The sequence below is a fragment of the Triplophysa rosa genome, linkage group LG13 (genome assembly GCF_024868665.1).
Source record: "Triplophysa rosa linkage group LG13, Trosa_1v2, whole genome shotgun sequence".
NCBI lineage: Eukaryota > Metazoa > Chordata > Actinopteri > Cypriniformes > Nemacheilidae > Triplophysa > Triplophysa rosa.
Genome location: NC_079902.1, coordinates 10,587,699 through 10,612,213, shown reverse-complemented (window position 1 = coordinate 10,612,213; position 24,515 = coordinate 10,587,699). Strand labels below are relative to the sequence as shown.

At 39.6% G+C, this 24,515-nt stretch overlaps 1 protein-coding gene across 11 annotated transcripts in view; it reads right to left on the bottom strand.

The window, feature by feature from the left end:
• The window catches only part of tenm2a (teneurin transmembrane protein 2a), a 429,048-nt gene that overhangs the window by 153,032 nt on the left and 251,501 nt on the right, over positions 1 to 24,515 (bottom strand). The gene's annotated exons all lie outside the window — the stretch shown is intronic.

The following is a 24,515-nucleotide window of genomic DNA, read 5'->3' as shown; positions in this document are numbered from 1 at the left end:
TGTCAAGCTATGAGTACACTCTATATCCACCCTTTAAAAATCACAGACAGACAGACAGATTTGGACTTCTCCACACGTACAAGAGTCTCCCCTTAGAGACGAGGGCTTTCAGCGTCAAAGATACTGACAGGCTGACACAACACGACACACTAAAAAGCACCGGCGTGCGGCTAAAAATACATAACCTTGTACCGCCACGCTTTCATGCAAACAACACAGGATATGTGAATATTAGATTGGGGATCCGGCGGTCGCGCGGGTCTGGAGCGCAGAAACATGATCTGATACTGAGCCGGAGTGCTGTAATACACAATCCAGAGAGACAAGCTTTCTGAACGCCACACACAAACACTTCTCACGGAGCACACACTCGAAATTACAGCTGAGCTAAACCCAAACCGCTGGCTCTGTGATGGTTTTTATTTGCATTGATAGTCAGAGCAAACAGTCGTGTGTGCAATGTATAAATAATGAAAAGTGCTGTTGGGAAAGTCTAAGTGTTCAGTGGTGGTATTATGATGCCATTCAGAGTGGAAAGAGTCGGAATAAAGAAAATATAGAAAGCTAAATTCGGCATGAATTGGCTCTCGCAACTCATTTTAGTTTCTTAATGTGATGTGTTTCTGAGTAGCAAGGGAACACAAGTGGAACTGGACTTGTTTTGTGCATTAACTGAATTGTGAAAAATGTGCATTACATACAAGAAAAAAAAATGTGTGTGTGCAGACAGTTAAAGAAAAGGTCAAGTTTACCCACTTCAGCATCTTTTCATCTCAATTGTAATAGTTCTTCTTTAAATCATCCTTATTTGTGATTGTTGTCGTAATTTTTATTCTATTAATATTAACATCAGATGACTGCATTACCAATAGTCATGATTTTAGAAAAGGCTGTGTTGCCTCCAACAGTGGCCATAAGCAACGCCTTAAAGGGATAGTTCACCCAAAAATGAAAATTCTGTCATCATTTACTCACCCTCAGGTTCTTTCAAATCTGTATAAATTTCTTTGTTCTTCTAAACACAAAGTTCTGAGGGTGAGTAAATGATGACAGAATTTTTATTTTTGGGTGAACTATCCCTTTAATAAATATTTGATTATTGGTTAACATTGTGTCCGTTCAAGGTGAAATCGCAGGAAAAGGCGACGTGGAGGCATAGTGAGTCATTACATTTTAATGAAAAATTATAAAGACAAACATTTTTTCTTTGGAATAATGTGCGCTGATGAATTATGCACAGAGAATGTGTACTAAAATAAATGGGGTCAATTTGGAATTACTGTTGACTTTAAAACTGACCACCTCAAAGGTCACACTGCACACGTGAGATATGCACGAGCGTATAAAAAAACTACTCAAAGTGAATCATGGGAAATTTGAAACAGGAGGGCAGCCGTACTTCCTGCTCTATCCAACAGAGGGCAGGGTTACAGATGAGCTGAGCTGATCTGATGTCATCCAGCTCAAGAATGCATTTCATTTCAGATCTCTCCCGCTTCCTGTCCCTGAATCACACAAACACACACGCTCACGCAGAAGTGGCTATATTTGCAACGCCTCTATATTTAGAACCGTTTGACCCTTCCAGATTGGACAAAAAGCTAATCTACTCAAATGACTCTCGCTCCCACCCTCCTTGGACTCACAGTGCCGTAGGGAGGGACTGGATCTTGTACATATAATAAGCAATCTGGCCACACACAAACATACCGCAATAAACACACTGAGGGCTCTAATGAAAAGAGGAGTTTTGGAAGACCACACCGCTAAAAGTGGCGACAGCTGGATGTCTGGTCCCTTCATCTCCGCTCGGCCCGTATCACACTCCCCTCCACATTGTGTAAGTAATTAGAGAGGACCTATCATCCAGATACAGTGTTTTATCAGCTCTTCATTAGTATTATTAATGTTAAGTGTTGCGAACGATGAATCCTGTATCGAATTAAAAATGGAAATGCATCTAAACTGAATAGAAATGATTCAATGCCAAAATGTCCAAAAGACATTCAAGTAAAAGCAATTACATTTATACATTTGGCAGATGCTTTTATTCGAGGGAACTCATAGTGCATTCAGTGTATAGGCTACGTTTTGTTAGCTTGTGTGTTCCCTGGAAATCAAACCCATGACCTTGCAAGTGCAGTGCACACCAGTTGAGCTACAGGAAGAAAAAAATACAAAATAAAATGCTGACCTAAAAAAAAGAGCACTTTGTGTCTTCCCTGAACTATGATGCTGTGCAGTGACTGGTGTGCAGAGGAGCAGAGATGGATGGCGCTCGCGTCCAGTATGGAGCTCTGGAATCAATGCAGACAGAGCCTTCCTGCAGTATTAAAGGAACTTATTCAGCCTAAAGGCTTCCAACCCGATGAGCTGAAAAAGAGCACGGCACTTACACCTCTTAAATATACACTCAAACACACACACGCACACACACACGCACACACGCGCACACACTGCATCGGCCTGACGGCTCCATCGACCACCCCATCCATCATTTCAAACAGATGTGGATGCACACGCTCGCTCACACGCGTGTACACATGCATGCTTACAGCACACTTAACTTGTTTCTGAAAGTGCTTTGAGAAGCATTACTGACCTTTGATTACATACATAACTTATAATCGCCAGTCCATAGTGTCAGCGAACTCTACTTCTCACTCGTGTTTCCTATAACAATAACTATTAGTATCCAAACCAATGAAGGATATTGCTATGTTTATTATAGCTTGTGTGCATATCCTTTATAGTTTTTGAAATCTGCTCTTAAATGTACAAAAATGTTATCTTTACAGTTATAGTTATTGTCCTTGTGTCCTATGGGCCTTATCATGCTATGGCATGCATTCTGACTTCTTTACACTGTTAAACGTGCTGAATTCTCATCATTGTCAACTTGTTAAAAAACGAGTTAGACGTATGACGTAGTATTTCTTTACTTGTTACACTCCCCCAGCACTCCAACTTGTTTTGGAAAGTTTCTTCTAATTCTGGATCCCTGTGTCCTATTCCTTTTATTAGCCAAAAGCAAGGCGAAGGCAAAAGAGCCCGCCCACGAGCCAACCGACGAGCGAGACCTGCTTACCATCAAGGTTATCTGCGCGACGTCAAGATGGGCTGCACTGCAACTCGTTACTCTTGCGATAGTGAAGTTTAGGTGCGTCTGTTTGTTCACGGCATTTCAGTGATGGATGTTATATAAACGGTGGATATAACGCTGGATTTGGAGATCGTTTGAAACTGATAGATGGCGCGGTCCCAGTACTAAAAGATGCCGGTCATGAACCGGATGCGTCATATGCCTGTGTTTTGTTGGCAATCGGCGTGTACGTGCATAATGTACAAAACACGAAGGGATTAATGTGTTGCTGGCTCGTGCTGTAGTTCCGTCCCACTCTCCCCACTAGTCCCACCTCTAGTATCTTGTGGTTTTCTGGAAATAATCGTGCAGCTGTATCTCTCTTTTATAAATGTGATCAAACTAAATACTCTTCGAAGATATGACGTATGCAATACTACTGTATAGGTACTCAAGATTAATATGAGATGAGACTGGCAGAAACCGCCTGTGATACGCGATCTTTAAATTAAAAAAGACAATTGGAAGCGCATTATATCATTACCTATCGAGGCAAAACTGGACAAGGTCAAACAATAAAGGGTGGAACAGATCTCAGAATCCTGTGAGTTCCAATGACACCACGTTTACATCACACCCATCCCTTTTCACTGTTCCTTCGTCTCTCTATTCATCTCTGGCTCGCTCTTCCCTTTCGCCCAGGGTGAGAGGAAGTGAATGTGAATGAGCTCAAAGAGGTATGGGATGGGCAGTGAAGGGACCCGTGGGTTGAACACAGCCATTTGTCTTCCCGTGAAGGCTTAAGAAAAAACTAGTTAACCTTTCCTGGGAAGCCCCCGGGGAGCCAACCGCCGACGGGAAAAAAAGCCAGAAAAAGTATCAACCAAGAAAAATATCCTGTGGAAAATAGATGGCCGATGCTCCAAGACCCATGTACCTTGCAAAATGCTTCGCTAGGCACTTTTGACATCTGGGTCGCCTCTACTCATGAACAAGGACAGAAAGAAGAATTGTAGCTGTTGCCCTACATATAGATATGTAGAGATTACAAAAATCTGTTTTGCAACTATTATTGCATCAATCTTTATTATATAAACAGGTATTTTTGTATGTCAATGCTCACAATTCTGTGTATACAGTTTGTCATTGAGAAGCTGGAGATGGACTGATAGTTATGCGATGGTTAGCTGTAGTTACTCGCCAAACCGGCCCCCATGCCTGTCACTCAAGACAGCATCCTCATGGCAACAATGAGAGGCAGCCAATCATGTGCATATGGCAGTGGGAAGCTAGTCCTTAACAATTATAAGAATGACACAGCCATTGAGTCAAAACAATTTGTACATTTGACTGGAGGAATGCCATTTATAGCGCAAGGCATCACAAGAGGAATACCGAAATAGACAAACAGCTGGTGATATGCATTGAAATAGATGCACAACCGCAAAGTTTAAAAACCTAGTAACCTTTTTGACAGCTGAAAAATAAAAGTACAATAAATCAATCAATCAAATGGTGGACAACGTGAGTGAAATATTAATCATAAATACATGTGTAATGCATTCAATACTTAAAAGTATCGATACAAAAAAGCTGTCAAAATTTTATAAATAAATATTTTATAAATACATTTAAAATATATCTTTATGATTTTAAAAATATGTCTGTAAATACAAATAAACCTACGTTTTGAACATATACTGCATATATTAATGAATAATAATAATAAAAAAACTAAACTAAACATGGCATTACCTTGGAACATCCAAAAACATGACATTAGCCAATATGTAGACTAGTTTAATTACATATTTTTCCCACATTTTAAAATAATAGTAAACTTATTGCAAAAGCACAAATGTGACTTATATACAGTATATTAGCATCTTCAGTGTAGTCCCCTTGGCCTAGAATTAGCAGAAATGTTTTCCTGGCATCAGAATCGACCTAAAATACCCTTAAACAATACCGAGGGACTTTACAGGTCAGTCATTTTAGTTTTGTAATGAAAGAAATTACAGTTGGCAGTAGTATGTGCGTATTATGTATTTTGATGCTTATTGCAATGTTGGGCCAATAGCCGTGCAACAAACTCTTGCTGAACTCTATCAAGCTCAGTTGAGACAGATGGAAAGCTATTTCTACATTCTACATAGATCTCCAGTTCTATTTGCTTTCACATAACCAAACACATTTCCCTCTCTAGCAAATTACTCAATTGACCTGTGACGTATAGATAAGACTGACTTCAGGGCAGTAACAGAAATTCATCATTTGCCATTCTGGTTCAGTAACCCTGTCCAAGAGCACACGCAGGATAACTCGGGTAGCTACAAGTGCAAACCGGCTACGGCTCGCAGAGCCTTGGATGAGGCTGATGATGTCTTGCAGATAAAGCCATAGATTAACCGGCGGCCTTCTGTGACATCCGAGGAGGCAAAATTACAAGTAATTAATAGAGGATCCTTCAACACGGAGCAGAAGTGTAGGATGTGACACCAGTGGGACAGACCAGTTGGATGGAGCTTCTACCCTTAACAAGGAGAGAAAGAGAGGGAGCCACATGGGGAATCCATTTCTCTATGCAACTATCTTTGGCTGCTGCCTACAGCTCTTCCCCCTCTTTCACATTCCATCTTCTTCTTTCACTTCTTCTGTGGTTATAGCTCTCTTCTATACACCTACTAATCTTTGGGGAGATGGAGGGAGAGGTAGGGGATGCACGGTTTCTTTTATGGAGACAGAACAAGCAAATGAAGTAGCAAGAAAAGAGAGCGAAAATGCGAATTTGCTAGAGCAAAGGAAATAAAGAGCAGTTATGTACAGTAGGTGGATGGGGTCAGTGTGGTGTGTCACAGTGTCGTTTCATAAAGGACTCGGTCTGGTTTTACTAGAGCCAGTGACTTGTTCTGTCCACACAAAACATTACTGCTGAGGTGACGCAGTTTGAGATGGTATTACCATTGCACCCTAAAACATACATTATATCATAGTCTAAAATGATTACCATATTCATATATCATTGTATTTATAAAGTACTGAAAATAAAATGATGTACTAACATGGTAATAAGCCGAATAATTCATATTAAAAATAGATTATTATTAGAAAAAAAGTCATACTAAAGCCCCTATGACCCCCACCCGTAAACCTAACGTTTTCACTGGTGCGAAACCAAATGCACTAAAACATACGAATGCCATCGTACAAATTCCTACGAATAAGTCACCTCGAAAAATAGTTACGAATTGCTGTGAGATTGTGAATCTGGGTTGCCTGCGTAACAAAACCAGCTCAATGGCCATTTAAAACTTGATGAAAAACGCACAATTGGCAACAGTCGGTTAGCTGGCTCCAAATCTTTCTGTTTATGGGCATGACGTAACCACCTAAAGGCGAAACAACTTGACATTTCCCACGCAATCCAACCAGAGCACTGGAATTGTAAATCATTATTACAAACTAACAGGTGTGAATCTCACTAAGGTAAGGAGAGAGTACTTGCTAAACAAATGATTTAACCCAAAAATGTACAGATTGCAGTGTTAAACGAATATTGGTAACCAAACAATGGCAGTACCCATTCACTTCTATGTATGGACACAAAGCCAATGCAAGTCAATGGGTACGGCCGTTGTTCGGATACCAACATTCTTCAAAATATCTTCTTTTGTGTTTTGCAGAAGAAAGTAAGTCACGTAGGTTTGAAATGTCAAGAAGTTGAGTACAGGATGACAGAATTTTCCCTTTAACATTGCACATACATGTCCAAAATGAAAACTTGGCATTACTATAACTTAAAATAACTTGAGGTGTCTTTTTGTTGGTGTGAGGCAACAGATAGCATAGAACAACTCAGGGTCATACACTAATAAGATATGAAAGGAGGACAAATTTCCGGTTTAAGGATGGCACCCGCCTTGACGATGAGACAAATTAAACTTTCATTTTGGGTGAAAATCTTGTCTGAGCGAAATAAGAACACGCCTCCTTTATTGCTCTTTCATTAACCTGTATCCCTCGTCTCCTTAACACTGCTCTTAAATGAAAGGAAAGTCACGCACACACATAACCAAACAGCATTTCGGCAGCCTGTCACCCACAGGCTCTTCCTTTGAGTGATTAATCACCTCATGCTAATGAGTTATTTACTAATGAGGGTGTGACATGAGAGGAGATGAGGAAAACAGGACTGCCACCATGACACTTAGTGTAGACTCAACCCAACTGTTCACCTGTGATTAAGAAAAAATCAAGCGTGTGGGACGTTAGACACGTCTGGATATCGCGGTGCCACAACTCGTCCATAAAATACTAACCAGAAGGGAAACGTAGCTTGTACGTCAACAAAGACGCTGCCCGTAGAGTTTTCAGCTGGGAATGTCAGCCGAACGCTAACGTCTCACTCTGTCAGCCTCTTGAGACGTAAAGGAAAGAAAACGTGGCCGTCAATCAAAGCTGGCTCCGCCCTGGGCCAAAAGAGAGATCAGTCACTGGCTTTCAGCTACCTGACAGAAGAGCTCCCTCTCTTTCAATCAAAGCATTTAAGCAAAAAAGGCCTCTCTCATTCCTATGCCCACAATGGCCCTCACATACAGTAGGTGTGAGGCAACAGGTCTGAATCAATCTTCTGCCGTCTATCTCTCCCACACGCTCTATACAAAAGCAGCCGAAGCCGCTGAATGTGCACTGTGACAAAGCTGTCGCATTCATCCGCAAGGCCTTTCAGCTCGGCTTTTGATCCGTCATTCCTATGGAGCGGTTTGTATCCAGCGTCGGCTTTTATATACAGTAATGTTCAATTTTGCCAGTAGATGGATAGATTGACCTCTGAATGGGGTTGTTTGTATCGGCGTGTGAAAGTGAGGCCACTCTGTGTGAACTGACAGGACACACACTTTAAAGTTCTCTACGTATATGTGCATACGTACTTAAATTTTATTCGTGAATAGACAAAAACGGTCAAGTAAAACCAAAGTCCGAATAATTCATGCGGCCATGTTTGAAACAACTCTGGGCAGCTATTTACGCCTTAGCAAGTCAACAGTCCTATCTGGTGGAATGGTGGAAAGCAGATATTTCTAAAATCGATGGCAAAAATCACAATTAAAAATTTCCGACCGATGATTAAACCTAATAGGGACTGTAGCACAACTTCGGTTTTCTAAGGTTAAATTGCGCAAAAAATCTTTTTTTCATAGTCAATTGTTGAGATCTTTTTACTGGAAGGCGGGACTTTCTTCGCTAGAGCGGCCATATTGAGCGTTGCATTCCTCCCCATTCGTTGTAATAGCTGTGGCGCATCTTGTAAGTATATATAATCTTTTGTAAAACATGCGTATAAAAATTACTATATGGAGCTAATACATTTCAAGAATGCAAGCCAATAAATCCAAAGTCAAAGAGAACATAAAACATTCAATGATCAAACAATAATTCCTAATTAAATACATTTTTATTGGAAATGGAAGTTATTAGGCTGTTATTAACAGCAAGACTAGAGATAAGAAATGAGGGGAGAGAAGTTGTCTCAAGCACCAGACTAGCTCCATCTATCAAAACTTCAGTTTGTGTGTCCAAATGCATATTTATTTGTATTCATGTGTATGTCACTGTTGAGTCTGAGGTGTGTCAGGTGAGCGATTTTGGCAGTATGAGTGAGTCAGACATCAGAGGTCCTGTGGGGCACGAGGCCCGCAGGTGTCTGCCTCTGCCCATCAAAGAGACCTCCGCTGGGCCTGAGGCATGGCGAAAGAACAGCTGAATTTCATGGAAAGGTGCCACTCTCCAAACTCCCTAGGGCCTAAAGACCCAACCATGGGCACCTGGGACCTGTCAACCACCCCTGCTCTCCTCCAGACCAAACCCCCACAGATGGACACGCATGCCGCTTGTCACATATTGCTACGTGTGTCCATATAATCAGTGTATTACAGAGATGGAACTATGAGTGATTGTAAAGACAGATGTGATTAAATCAGTGTGTTGGAGTACAGGGGACCACCGGAGATCATGTTCCCATCAATACAATAACCTGCCAGATTTGATCTCCACCAGTATCTCACTGCAGTTCTGTAAAATGTGTAAGCTTTGTTGACAGGTTCAGAAGACATGGGTAAAGGCCCTCTTACATAATTTGTGTTTCTTAATGTATTTGATATTTCATAAAGCTACAGTATTACCCCCTGTTGCATGTCATTCATCTCCTCTGATTTGTGTGAACCTAATTATAAATTCTATAGCCCTGCATTGACATACTCAACTCAACAATATAAAAAAATGACTTCTCCGAGCCCACCTCCTGCTGTGCATCACCTCCACATACACGTACTCATCATCTCTAGACATAGTCATTCCTTTTAGCTAACTTTTCTATCAAAGCCTTGCCAACAGCTTGAGTGCCATAAAGGTTTCCTTTTAGTGCAAAAACTGACTTAAAAACATACATTTCATATGCAAGGCTTGGTTCCCAGATGTAGCATTTATCCCTCCTTCTAAAAAAAATCTTCAGCAGAGCTCTGAAAGGAAAAACAATGTTAAAAGCTCTCTTTTTGTTTACCCTGAATTTATCATGGGTGCGGAAAACATGGCAAGCTATTCAAAAAGATTATGGCGTACAAGCCTACACCAAAGTATTTAATAAAGCAATATGTCAAGAAAGACAGTGTGTTATTGTGGGGTATTGGTTAGACTACTATTCATAAGTTTAAGGTCACTTGAGGGGAATTTTTTGTATATTTGAAATGGGTATGGGGGATAGTTTACCCAAGATAAAAATTCTGTCTTCATTTATTTCCATTCCTGTCATGCACATCCCTTAAATTGGAAACTGTAATTGTGACGACATATTTATTTTTGTCATCACAATTAATTAATAAAAAAGTATTTTTGAAATAGTTGACATGAAACAAACAATGAAGAAAAAGCAGCCCAAAAGTGCCGAAAAAGTGTTTGAAATGATGCAACATGAAAATTAATATTAGCCACAATAATTGGCACCACAGAATTGTATAAGAACAATAAAAAGGTCGGGCGAAACAAAGAATTGTTACACTGTCCAGGGGGGTATCTAGTATATAAAACCACCATGGGCTGAGCCCAAAACATTAGGGGCTATTGTAGGGAATTTGGATTCTTTTCAAAGAAAAATATGCTTTGTATGAACTTTTTTATGCAATTTAGTTTATTAGCAAACACAAAATAATCACATAAATTAAAATGTATTCTTCTCAAGGAAAATATGCTTTGCATGAACACATTTATGCAATATATTATCAAACACAAAATAATCATATGTAACTTTATACATCTGACCCATTGTTGTCTATGTCCAGCTACTTTTGTCTACTTCATTCTCTTGTGGACTTTTCAAAGATCTTTATGATTCTTTTATCCATGTATTTGTCCTGTTCGTTTTTTTGATGGTGGAATCATCAGAGAGTATCTTCAAGACTTGACTTGAGCAAAAAAAAAGCATATGTTTGTAATGCGTTAGTGCTTTCACGTTTATGAGCTGGGCGATAATAATGCATGAAATTAACAGTCAGTTCCTTAAGGATTTTTCCTTGTTTGTAAATTGTGTAAATATTGATTTTTTACAACTTTAATTACTTAAATACTAAATTAATTTATAGGAATTGAAATTTATAGGAATTTATAGGAATAGAAATACTTAATAACTATAGTTGATAATGCTTAACCTAATATAAATAGAAAATGAAAGGTTTTGAAGTAAATTTTTAAGTAAACACAAACAGCCAATGGCCTAATAACTGCTAGTGTGACTGAGCTCGCTGCCAGCACTTTAAGACTTGCGGTAAAGCGCGGCTCCAGTGATACAGGTTCCAAAAAGTTTCTCACAAAAACTGTTTGTTTACTTCATACCCGATTGTGTTCAAAAAACTCGACGGACATTTTGACATAATTATACGTCTATTTTACCATTCAAGCAATAAGCCTGAAAGACAAGATTCGCGCGCTGACGGGATGAAGGATGATGTGCTTTTACAATATAACGTTACAATATTATTGCTTCGCCCGGTCCTTGGCACTTATGTGAGGCAGCAGCAGGTAAGAAAGGTTCACACAGACCACTCACTGACCTCACACGAGTGACAGGCAACATCTGTGCATTATCCTCCTAAAAATAATGTATCACAAATTGATAAAATTCATTTTTGCTAGCTTTGCATTGATTTTGATTAAGATTATGCCGCAATAGCAGAATCACGAAAAACTGTGCGGACTTGTTGTGATAATCCAGATTTTTATATCATGAGTTATAGGTGTAACGTTACATTTTCGTCTGCGTGTACACTAAAGTTACCTTTCTTCATCTTCTGCCAAAATGAAAGAAGATTTGTTTGTTTCTTGGCACACGCCATTGCCGTTCTGTAGTCTTCTCTGCCCTCACACTGTTATATTTTATTTTGTCGCGCAGCTCAACTGCATGGTGATGTTCTGGGATAGGTTGAAATCAGTCACATGGTGTGTATATGTGCGTGCCTGTGTGTGTGTCAGACTCGGCGCATGTTGGAGAGAGGCAGCAGTCAATTTCAAGCGAATTTTAAACATCCAGTTACTGAATTCCTATTATTATATTTACAGGCCAAAACATTCAGGGCTAGATTACAAACAATCGGGGCTAGAGCCCCGAATAAATGGTGCTAGCGACGCCCATGACACTGTGTAATCACAATCATTTCTCTGCCAAGTAATATAGTTTACAAGCATAACTACAGTATATGTGATGTAGATAGAAAGATGCTCTGCACATCGATACAGAATTCATCAGACATGTGGTCAATTGAACATGACTCATTCAATTTGACTTCAGAGTCAGAGCTATCTGCTAAAAACACTGTCAAATAATAAAAGACTGTCACTTTAACATTGAAGCAACACGCTTGAGTGACTGTAATGGCCTTATTAACGTTCTATAAATCACACACGTTCATACACCTTTACTGAAAGTCACGTCAAATCTGCTCACAGAGACGGCATACATGAAATGAGCGATATAAAGTAGGTCTGCTCTGATAACTGCCCTCAGGGGCATGGCGTGTGTCATCATGGGTGCTGAAGTGCATCATATCTCCATGCAGACAGGCCTATTACTGCCAGCATATTTACACCTATGTGCCAGCACATCATGTGGTAAACACTGAGTGATGAGTACTGTGTTCATCAGTCAGTGGTAGGGTGATAATGAAATCTGAAGTATGAACAAACCCACTAATCAGAAATGTCAGCTATCAGCAGCTCCTCATCAGATCGCTAACATGGGAAAGGAGATAATTTATTCTCTCCTTTAAATCAAATCAAAACAAAACTAATGTAGTGTTTGTATTTACTGCATTATCTGTGTTGCTAATTCAGCATCGTTGTAATTGCCACAAAAGAGCAGCATAATAATTTACCATTTGACGAGATGAATTGAAAAATGAACATGTATTTCAGAACTGTTTTTGTTTATTTTATTTGCATCAATGACAACATTCAATTGAGCTGGCAGAGCATCTGCAAATTTGAAATTGCTTTTTGTTATCAAAGCGAGATTCCTTCACCATCTTGATTAACATGACATTTGCTTGTTCCAATGTAGCCTAAGAATTTAGAATTCTATTCTGTTCTGTTCTATTATATTTTATATAATAAAACACTACTATTATTGTTATATTTTTTAATATTGTGACTATTATAGGATTATTTGTGCTATGTAATATTATAAAATTGCATATGAATAGTAAAAATGAGAAATTGCTTTAATTGAAATACATGGTCAATTAATACTTAATAATAATAAATAACTTTATTTTACATAACAACAAATTTATATTAAATTAATATTTATTTATTGTTATGCATAGTATATGATTATTAACACTACCTTATATTATAAATATTATATTTAAATAGTAAAATTGAAAAATTGCTTTAACTGAAATAGCATGATCATGTTTTACTTAACTAAGTGAGAAAATTATTTGATATTTATAGTTTTACATTATAAATATTGTAAAAATTAATGTATTTTTCTTTATTTTTATGAATATTACATGACTATTTACACTACAAAATATTATGACGATTACATAACAATAGTAAAAATGGCAAAAATGCTTGAACTGATCATATTTTCCTTAACTACGTGAAGATCCTTTAATTTCATATTTATATTTTTACATAACTATTTTAATATTAAATTCAAATGTTGTTGTTATGAATATTACATATGAATAGTAAACTGATATCATGATCATATTTAACTTAGAGGGAGAGAAAAAGAACGAGAAAGGCTGATAGAGAGACCCAGACTAATAATGGGATGGGGTAATAAAAGCTAATAAAATGAGTGTACTACAGCAGACAGACAAGAGGAAGCACAGTATGTTCAGAGATGGGGATAACTGAAGGATCTAAGCAGCGTCTGCAGTGGTCAGATAGACACTCATGGCATGCTCCCAGATCCCCACTTCAACCTCACAAAGCCACAGTGGATCAGACCGTTCCCTCTCCGTTTCCTGGTGAACATGATAAATTCAGCTTTCTGCTTTGGCCTTGACAGGTTCCTAACACCCTCTCGCCGTCCTGGTGAGAACGCAGACACCGATTCCAATGACGACACGCTAACCGTTTGCGACCTGGCACCGGCCCCGGAATTCTTCCCGGAACAGGGCCGCACATTAACATAGCGATTGATTTCCCCCATGCCTCCTACATGCCTGCAAACATGGGTTGAAATCATTCATTAAATCTGCCTCTTTGGAAAACTGAATAGATTACATTGCTTATCTCAGCCGGATCAATAAATGTAAGCAATGGCTAGATTAATTTCTTTTGACAAGAAAAGGCAAAGCCACAATGTTTGTGTAGATGCCAAGGAGGATACAAACATCGAGTGATAACAGAAGGTACAGAGAGAGCCTTTGTAAATCTTCATTCAAATTGGCCTTGGCTTGTGGTCAGTCAAAGCCCTCGAGGGGCAACTGCCAAACTATTGTATTATTCCTCTAATAAAAAAGATGAAGAGAGGCGATCACAAAATAGACAACAAATGTTTCTTCCTTTTACAAAGTAAAAGTGAATGGTGCTTTCATTCCAAAACATTCTAATGTGACGCACTTTTTGTTTAAACCAATCCCACAAGCTGTAAATCGCCAGGTGACTTATTCAAAGACACATTCAAAATTTCCAGCCCAAAATTCACTAGTTCGCCTGCCCATTCAGTCTTGCTAGATAATAGTAAACAAACTTGGCTTGTGTCCCGACTCGAGCTTGACCCCCGTAATAGAACTGCACAGAGGAAGAATAAGAGCAAGGTAGGAGGGGATGGGGAGGAGGAGGGATGCCGGAAGAACTAGCGCTTGGGCGGCACAGAGACTGCTGCTTATACGCTCTTGATGATGATTGACAGGACTGAATGTTTAGGCTCCTACGTTTAGATCGATCATTAAAAACTATGTCATCATCAACATAATCATCACCCAAATGAAGATATTTTGAAGAAAGCTGGTAACCAAACAATATTATCCCCCATTGACTTCCATTGTATGGACACAAAACCGGTCAGACATTTCTCAAAATATCTTCTTTTGTGTTAAAAGGAGTTAAAAGTCAACTACAATATATGCTTCTTAAAAGATAACTATTTTGTCAGAATAAGGTACTTTTGAAAAGCTGTCAATGGAGAAAGATGCGTTTTGAGTCCAGATGGCAAACAGCATCTACCTCGATCTGATGTGTCTTTAAAGTTAGCTTAGAACAGTAATAGCTCACCTCCCATCATTCATGTCTGTCGCACAAACACCGTGCAACAGACACAACACAGAATGACAACAAACACATTAAAATTCACATGCTACACCAAAGAAAGCCGGAAATAAATTCAGCCCGAGGAAAATAAAAAAGGATAGGCAAAAAATACGAGAGCGCAGCAGAGAGTAAAAGTTTTTACCCTGTGGCATGCGTGGTGTGCGAGGGATCAGGATCAGGACGCAGTAAAGAGGGTGACAAGAGAGAGAGGGAGCAAACACAAACAGAGGCAGGCAGGCAGTATCTGCGTTCTCTCTCTCAGTGTGTGTACGGTGTTAAGATGGATAGCAGTATGCCACAGGGGCTCCCTACAGAGAGCTGTAAAAATAGCAGCCCACTCTTCCTCACTTCTCCCACAATTCCCCACTCTGCTCTCGAACCCTCTCATCTCCCTCTCTCATCCGCATCCCTCTTTTATCTCACCTCTGCCCTCCTTCTCTTTATCTTCCCTAATCTTTGGCTCACTCCTGTGCTTTTGGTTACATTGGCAAACATGGGCGGCACTCGGCTCGACTCTGCTATTAGGAAGAACACGCTCAGAGGATGAGCTCGGATATGTCGGGGAGGGAGAATTTGGTATGTGAGGACTGTGGATGGGAACCGTAAGGAATTTAATTCAAGTACAAATACAAATTATTTTGATGACTTGATTGCTTCGAATGTACAGTATACTGTATATTTAACAGCATGTGACCAAATGGTCAGTAAACCTCTGAAATGTTTTTTTCTCATTTATAAAATTGCATACGCACAAAACGGGGCTGTAAACGTGCGTACGCCACTTTCCACGTAAAGGTTGTGATCTACTCTGACCCACGCGTACACACATTCTGGAGACAAGGGGAAGTCGCGACACAGATGGCGAGTTGGTGACCTCAAGTCAGTTTGCAGAAAGTGTGAGAAACTATTCTAAGTATTAATGCCTCACACACATTTACTTTCCCTCCGTATCATCCGTTACATCCACGTTATCACGAAGATTAAACCCAGCAGTGTTATTTGCGCTTGTACTGAGTGATAATTGTTTCATAAACACCTTCTTGTAAAATCCAACTCAAGTCTTAAAATCAAAATGTAATCTAAATATTTAATCAGCGCTGTCTCACCATCACATTGTTTACTACGGGACCATGCGTACGCACTCTTTCACTTTTTAATGGAGTTAAGCATTCAAGTGACGTCCAAAAGTTTAACAAAAAGTATATATACGTATATATTTCTAGTGTGCGCTGCTACTTTCCTCTGGCATGTTGCGCGTCTTAATGTTTAAATGACAGCGAGGAGTGTGAGGTGCATTATAATTCCTCTTAAACTTAATTGCAGAACTCGTGTTCTAAAACATATTTAATGTATATAAAACATTTCTAGCGAGAACAATGATCAACAATTTGATGATATCCTGGACACTGCGCAATCCGGTGGTTGAGCGGTCCATTGGATCATATCTTGCACACGTCTCACACTGTCACGTGAATCGAATTATGCATATGGAAATTATATGCAGATGACATTATGCATAGTTAAACTAGGCGTTGTAAGCTGCATATATGGATATTTCGGAGAGGAGTTGGAGATACATGCACGCACACTCTTCCTCTGTCAGGGATTTATAAAGAGAATTATGCGCAGGTTCTGGCGTACGCATGGTTTCATAAATCGGAAAACTTTTCAATCTTCCTTTTGTGCGTACGCACACTTTAAGGATGTACTCTAAGCAAAGTTTTATAAATGAGACCCCTGGTCTGACAGATTCAAACAGCAAGTGAATCATTAAGGTGATAACGTAAAGTCATTTCATTACAAAGAATTAGCTCACGAGAGCCTGTTGCTTGTGAGATGGACTACACACTGTTTGATAAATGAGCTGGTTCAGAAAAAGAACCAGTCCTGGGTTTCCAACCCTATTGAGGAAAGGGCAGGGCAGGCTGGGATGCTTTGCGTGGGAGAGCTGTCACCCCTGCGCAGGTGTCTGAGACAGCAGAACAGCAGGGATTGTGGTAGGAGAGATATGGAAGCAGAGGAAGAGAGATGGATGGAGAGAAATGAGAAGGAGGAGGAGAGGCCTGCAGTGATGCCTGCAGCACCGGGCAGGAGGTCAGTTATGACTATGAGACGGAAAGAATATGGATTTTATTGATCTATGTGTCATATGTTGCAGCTGATTGAGGCGATGACTGATGACTTTCTGACAGACAGTTATAAAACAGTCAATAACACACCACTGCGGCGTTATATGCAGAATGAGTAAAGCTGACCTGATCTGCCTTTCTCTCTCTCTCAGAACCGAAAGTTTAAAAAAAAATTGGTCTCATATACATTATATAAAACATGTACCCGTTCCAACTAAATATGATATGGTACATTGATATGACATTGATAAAGGATAACCAATTTCTGCTTGAACAAATAATGTAATGTCAAGTTATTTAATATAACTAAAAAATGTGTTGAATAATCTAAAATGGACATTAATATAGAATGCATTATATTGTTAAATTACTACATATTATTATATTAATGCTTTGTGTTATTTAATGAGGGCTGACATTTCATTAAAGAAAACAGTCTCCAATTAAAAGTTGTTTGACTGTCTGGATCTGGCAATCAAGAATGACTGAGCGAGTAAACAAGCAGAGAGAGAGAAAGACGCAGATAAAGGACGGCGTGAGCTCTGGTCAGTGTGAGAGAGTTCTGAATCAATAATGCATATGCACAGATCAGATCTCAGCCCAGTCCTCTGACAAGGTGAAAGCAGAACAGAACAAGACAGAGAGAAAGAGAGCGAGAGAGAGAGAGAGAGAGAGAGAGAGAGGGCGAAAAAGAGAGATGCAAGAACACAAGTGGAATAGCATCTTTTTCCTGCAGAGTTAAGATGACTCCGATGTGGCTCTCTGCTGCCTCCAAACGCAGTGTAAGGATGTCATTTTACATAAAGGCTTAACATGTCAATTAGTCGAATATACTGTATGGATCATCCTCAACTACACCTGCATGATAGTTCTAACCATGCAGGGTAACCAAGATGCTCTACATGTAAACTTCTGCACCTACAGTAGCAGAGAAACAAGTGGTAGACAAATTCCCACAAATGTAATTACTCTGTAAACACATTTACTGTACGCTGCATCTCTATAAACACACTTTTTAATGGTATATGTTCTGCTACAGATGCTGTCTCAGTACGGATTTCGCAATGTAAAGATGAAGGAGAAGAGGGTGAAAATGGAAGCAGAAGAAACAGAAGTCTAAAAAGAGAAGCAAAGCATGAGCAGGCATGTGAGATGCTGGGATATGACTGATGTCTGTTTAGCACGGCCCTGCACAAGCTTCCATGCACTCCGCTGACTGACAACAGCACTACCAACACCACAGGCCACACAAAATTCAGAGTGGTTACCATGGCGACAGGAATGACAAAGCTCTTGAATTCGCATTTTCTGCTCTTTAAAACATTAAAGTTAAGAGAAAGCATGCGAGGTAGAGTGTGTGTGTGTGCGTGCGTGCGTGCGTGTGTGTGTGTGTGTGTGTGTGTGAGAGAGAGAGAGCTTTCAATACTCATAAAGGAGTACAAGAATGCAGGGCACTCCACAACCATTTCCAATGAAGGACCATGAAAATGAGAGCAAAACAGGACACATGCTCTCTTTGGTCTTTCTCTGGCAACAAAAAACAACACACAGTACAACGGGATCATTTAGATTGGATTAGACATGAACACAGAGCACAGTCTTTCTCCAAAAAGTGAGTCGAGGTTTTGAGTTAGTATACATTAAGGTATACAGTAGCAGTAGTCTGTTTTGTAGTCTCTTTGGTATACATTTCCTCAATTTTTTTATTTACTTTCATTGCCATTATTAAAAGTACTTAACTTTAGTAACTTCTTTACTTAAAAGTATGGCTGTTTATCGATTAATACCAGAATAAAAGTTTGTGTTTACATAATATATGTCTATACACTGTGAATATTAATTTTGTATTTATAAACACACACATACATGCATTTCTTTAAGAAAAATATAAAAATAAATCATTTAAATGATATATACAGTACAATTTAAATGATATATAAATATTAATATATACAACTATTTTAAGCAAATTTACGTGTATGCGTATGTGTTTATGAATACAGAATAAATATGCACTGTGCACAGACAGCCGCGGAAAAAATTAAGAGACCATTTCAAAATTATTTACAGTTTAACAGAATTTACTTTTTATAGGTATGTGTTTAGATAAAATTATCTTTTTTGTTTCATTCTGTGAACTACTAACAGTATTTCTGACAAAAAATTGATATTCACTTTTCTGATAAAAAAAGTTGATATTCACTTTTAAGCAATACAACAGTCATATTTGTACAGGTATTTAGGAAAAGTAAAACAAATTTTTTTTTAAGTGATGACCTCGATTTTGATCACAGTTATCTTGTCTTGTCATGTCAGTCTTTCACTGTGACGAGGGAGGCGTGACGAGAGCCGTGGGAGGAAGAAGTCCTCCGCTCCTCTCTCACGGAGGAGCGGACGCATAAAAGGACGAACGGCAGGAGAATACGGCGAGAGAGGACCGGGCCCGGACATTTACGTTTTGTGTAAGTTTGTTTATGTTCGTGTTGCCGGCAGTCGTCCGCGAGGGGCTGCCGGCTTGTTACTCTTGTGTGGCCGGCAGTCGTCCATGAGGGGCTGCCGGCCTGTTTTATTGCTGTTTATTGTTTCTTAATTTTGAATTAAAATGTTTGATTGTTCGCCGGTTCCCGCCTCCTTCCTTCCGTTTTATTGAGCTTTGCTACATTCACATTGTAGTTGGATGACTTTATATCACTTCTCAGGTTTGATTTTGTTAAAATTCAACAGACACTGAACTGGAATGGCCACAATACATCCAGAAATGCAGATTAAAGGAAAATTTGGAATGGTCTCTGAATTTTTCCGCGGCTGTATATTATGTAAACACAAACTTTATTTGTAATTGCATGCAATTACTCGTCGTACAGCCCTACTTAAAAGTAATTAAGTTACTTTTGGATACTGCATATAATCTTCCATTATGGTTACAATGCTGTTATAGCTAGTTAGCTGCCTATATAGACAGAAGACAACTGTCTTTGCATCTTTATGTACATTATGTATGTGTGTGTGTGTGTGTACTCATGCTCGCTCATGTGTGTGTGTGTGTGTGTGTGTGTGTGTGTGTGTGTGTGTGTGTGCAAAAGGTTCTCAGGTGCAGCAGGCAGCATCTCACCTTCATCACTTCACATGGACAGGTGGATTGGAAAGCCAGGGGGCTTAGGAAACAGACTGTTATACCAGTGACCCCCAAAGAGCCTACCTGTCCAATAAGCAAACCTCAAACACACACACACACGCACACATACTCTCAGACATTCACATGCGGTAGATTGATGAAAACAGCAGTTGTCCCTTGCTGCTGGACGACAGTCTATAATACAATTTGTGACCATCGTTGACACTTTAAGGCTTTTTGACTGTCTGCTGAAATGCTCTTTTGAGGGTCACAGCGGTAGACAAGACTAACAGATGGTGTCCCAGCCCACACTCAATGAGCGATCTGACCACCAACAGATACGGCTACAGACGGAAGAATGAGTGAACTCCATTCAGTCTCAATCCATCGCCTTCCTCCCGAACCTCTCACAACGCTGACAAACACACGTATACTTCTACTCTGCACATTTTGCAATGCTCAGTCACAAAGAAGAAACATCCTCGTGGCATGTCAGAATAAATCGGTAGAGACGTTTACCTGCAGCACAATCTGACCTCTGACCCCGATCCACACTGCACATGCTCATTATATTTGTTCAGAGAGTGTCACAGCATAAACATGATTTTCTCTCTATAAATTGCTTTCATTCTTACACGTGTCAGTGTGCGCGAGCGCTTTGTCAGGCAGATCAAACCGAGTTTTCGCAAGGAGGCATGAAAGAGAGATAGGTGGGTGTGCGTTTGATGCGAGGTTGAGCTGTCTGCTGAACGCCTGCCAGCGCTCCATCAACATCCTAGAACGCTGCCAATCGTCTGAGGAGGATCGGAAGACTGCAGCATTGTGTTGTCTGTTAATTCGTGTTTGTGTGACCTGATTAACTGTGAGGTTCCGTTGGGCAAAGCACTTAACACAACTTCTCGGAGACTGGTATATGACGTCCTGTGTTTCTATGTACAGTATGTGTGTGTGCTACTTATAAAGGGATGATGTGTATTTAAGGTGAGACGAGAAGAGGAGGAAACTGAAGTTGCCAAATGCTCTACAACTTTGTCCATCTGTTACTATATTTTGGCTGGCTATAGATAAATAGTGAAGACAACAAATCTCGGGAAGAGATTTTGACAACTTGCAGGATATCGTGCCATATGGTGTTTAGGTTGCCATTTTCATTCCATTACTTAGAAATCCTGTAGTATCCTGTAGTATCTCAAACTTTGTGTAGGTTTCAATGTGATCTTTTTCTATAGAGTTAAGTGGCCACTAGTCACCATGTACAAATAATGGATTAAACTTTGCCGCTGTGAAAACCATAATGTTTCTGAAAAAAAAAAAACGTAACATTTTGTAAATTAATTTGGATATGGTTTTAGAAAATGGATTTACTGTAACAGACACACTTTCTTTATATTTTTTGAAGTTAAGAGTAAAAAGGTTTAAAATAACTCTAAAAATGCTGGGTTATTTTCATTTTCAAAAAGTTCATATTTAACTCAAAATGGATTAAAACAGCCTAGGGCTGCTCGATTCTGAAAAATTATAATCAAGATTATTTTGCCCAGTGTTGAGATCACAATTATTTAACAGGAGCACTCGTACTTCTGACTTTGGAAACAAAGTAAATAAATAGATAAATGATTTAAAGAAAATTGGATACAACTTAACACATAATAGAGTAAAAACACAGATCAAATAAAATATGACTGCATCCATTCAAATAAATATAAAAAATAATAAAAACAAAGAAGTGAGACAATCCAAGCAAAATGGAATGCAGTACAATAATTGTTTTACCTCAATTATTTTGTTTCCACCTCATGAATTTGTTGAAAGCCAAAATTGAAATCGAAAATCCATTACAAATAATTGCGCAGCCCTAGAACAACCCAGCATTTTGGGTTGAAACAACCCAGCATAGGTAAATTTACAACCCAACATGTTGGGTTTGTCCCTTTTTGACCCAACGCGGGCTTGAAATGAATCCAGCATTTTTAAGCGTGTAGATGTTTAGCCGTGAAGTCTCAGGTTCATACCAGACACACTAAGACACACTCCTTAGACTGTTTACAGAAACACAATAAACTTGTCTCTTACTCTCAGGAAACTTAATGATTACTGTGGTACTCTAATGAAGAGTAGCTGTGGATGTCAGGTTAAGCACGCTATTCCTCGGCCAGAACGACCGGTCTCTGCCGCAATGATCTGATTGTACGCCTTCAGTTTAATGGGTTCGTGCAGCCTTGCCGAAAAGCTTTCTGGAAAGAAAAGCCCTTAAACACACAGGAGGGAATTCACAAGGAATGAATTGTGCTCGCTGTCTGCACTGTTTTAGCGCTCGATTCGCTTAGCGAATTATGCAAACCAGATAACCGTGAAAACGCCCACAAAACCCTGCGTTGTAATTGTAGTTCTTGCAGGCCGGGTCAAGAACATACTGCCATACTTTGCTGGCTGTACAGCATCACTCCACTACTTTGAGACAGAAATCATCTGCTGAAAATGTGCTTGAAACACTGTGCGTCTGAATATACACCCAGCTACGTACATAACGTTCTTCCCTAACATTTGATGAATTACTGCTGCCATGATCAATTGAAAGTGTACTACAACAACTCTTTTTGAATAAAACTGTAGCGAGTTTTGTAATAAAGGCACAGTTTATAATGACTCATTTTATAGAAGTTAAGTGTATGTGTGTTGAACTGAACGCCTATGACTATGAGCCCCGCCCTCGCGCCATTCCTCATGACAGGAAGTGAAGAGATTGTTTGAGGGCACATTATTTAAAAAATAAATGAAGTGCACAGATAAGTCATTTATTAAAAAATATGAGTTGTCAATTTCAGTGACTTTAAATACACTACTATTTAAACACAGTTAGCAACTGGATTGCAGGTGGTTAGTGCAGGTTTTTGCACTGAATTCAGCCTGAAGTGACGCAATCGCAATTCACGTAGCTGAATTCCCATCCTTGGAAAGCTTGAGAAATGTATGTAGCTGTCAGTGAGGATGTTATGGAAACTGCAAAGTCACACGTACACGCAGCAGTCACTTAAGAACTCACGTCACGTGTCCTCATATCCCGACAAGAAACTGGCAGCACCAGCACGGCAGCAGCATTGCTGGTGGTGTGTGTGTGTGTGTTCATCTGAGGAGATTCCCTCAGGGAAATGTCTCTTTTAGATCTCGCAGACATGCAGCTGGCTCAGTGACGGCGCTGCAGACGGGATCATTAAACTTCGCATTTCCTAATCTGTCCCTTCAACCCACCATTACACCCTTGCTCCAGCCTCTACACACATACGCACACAAAAGCACACGCACATGGTCTGCTCTATCAATCATCTCGATAGGGCAAAACATAGACCCCCCCTCCACAGCAGCACTAATGCAACGCACAAGCCAATTAGCAGAGCTTCCCGACCAATCAGCATGCAACTCTTTACCATAGACTAATACAGCATGATTGATGAGGGCTTCTCTACTGAGAGATAACCCCTTATTACACACACACACACACACACACACACACACACACACACACACACACACACACACACACACACACACACACACACACACACAAAAGAACACAACATCAGCGTATGCGATGGATGCCAGAGTGGGATGTTGCGTATAAGGATGCTCACTCTCGAAAAGCACGCAGCAGTCGTAGCCTACACACAGACAGGCACTCCACAAGTGCTTAACTCACGGAGTCAAGCACGCTTATTAGCAATTACTTCTCTTTGTGTCTGTGTGGATATCTAGCTTTTCCTCTCCTCTTTTTCTCTTATAGAACAGTGAGTCATCTGTACAAACTCATTTCATTAATTAAACAATGAATTTGTATATTAATGAAAGGCAAACAAAGTGCAGAGCTGAACAATCACAGTGCAGGGAAAAGAGTGAATACGGAGTGGATCTTTTCTTTGCAGATAATCATCGTCACTTTAAAGAACAGACCCTTTGCACTGTTGATAAAAAGGCTAAATTGCTGAAATGCCATCACTGTCTTAACACCAATCTTATGTTACTCCATATGCAACCGCTTCTTGTCAGCAGGGGCCTGTTTCATAGTTTTCATGAGCGTCAATGTATTTGTTAATGCGTGTGAATGTTTATCTTCATCTTTAGATCTTGACCTTTCCAATATGGCAGACAAGCTGATCTGTCACAGTAATCGGCAATGGTTGCAAATGGACATCCGAATCTATTGGTATTCCAAATCTACGAACAGAAGTACAAATGAAATCAAATTTCTCTAGAAGCTGAACAACAGGCCGCTGCAGTATAAAGACTTCAAGACAACGTTGCTATGTTATTGTTCATAATCTGACGCTTCAGATAATATGAGAATGAAGTAGGAAAGGACTTAATTTTATTTAATGCCAAT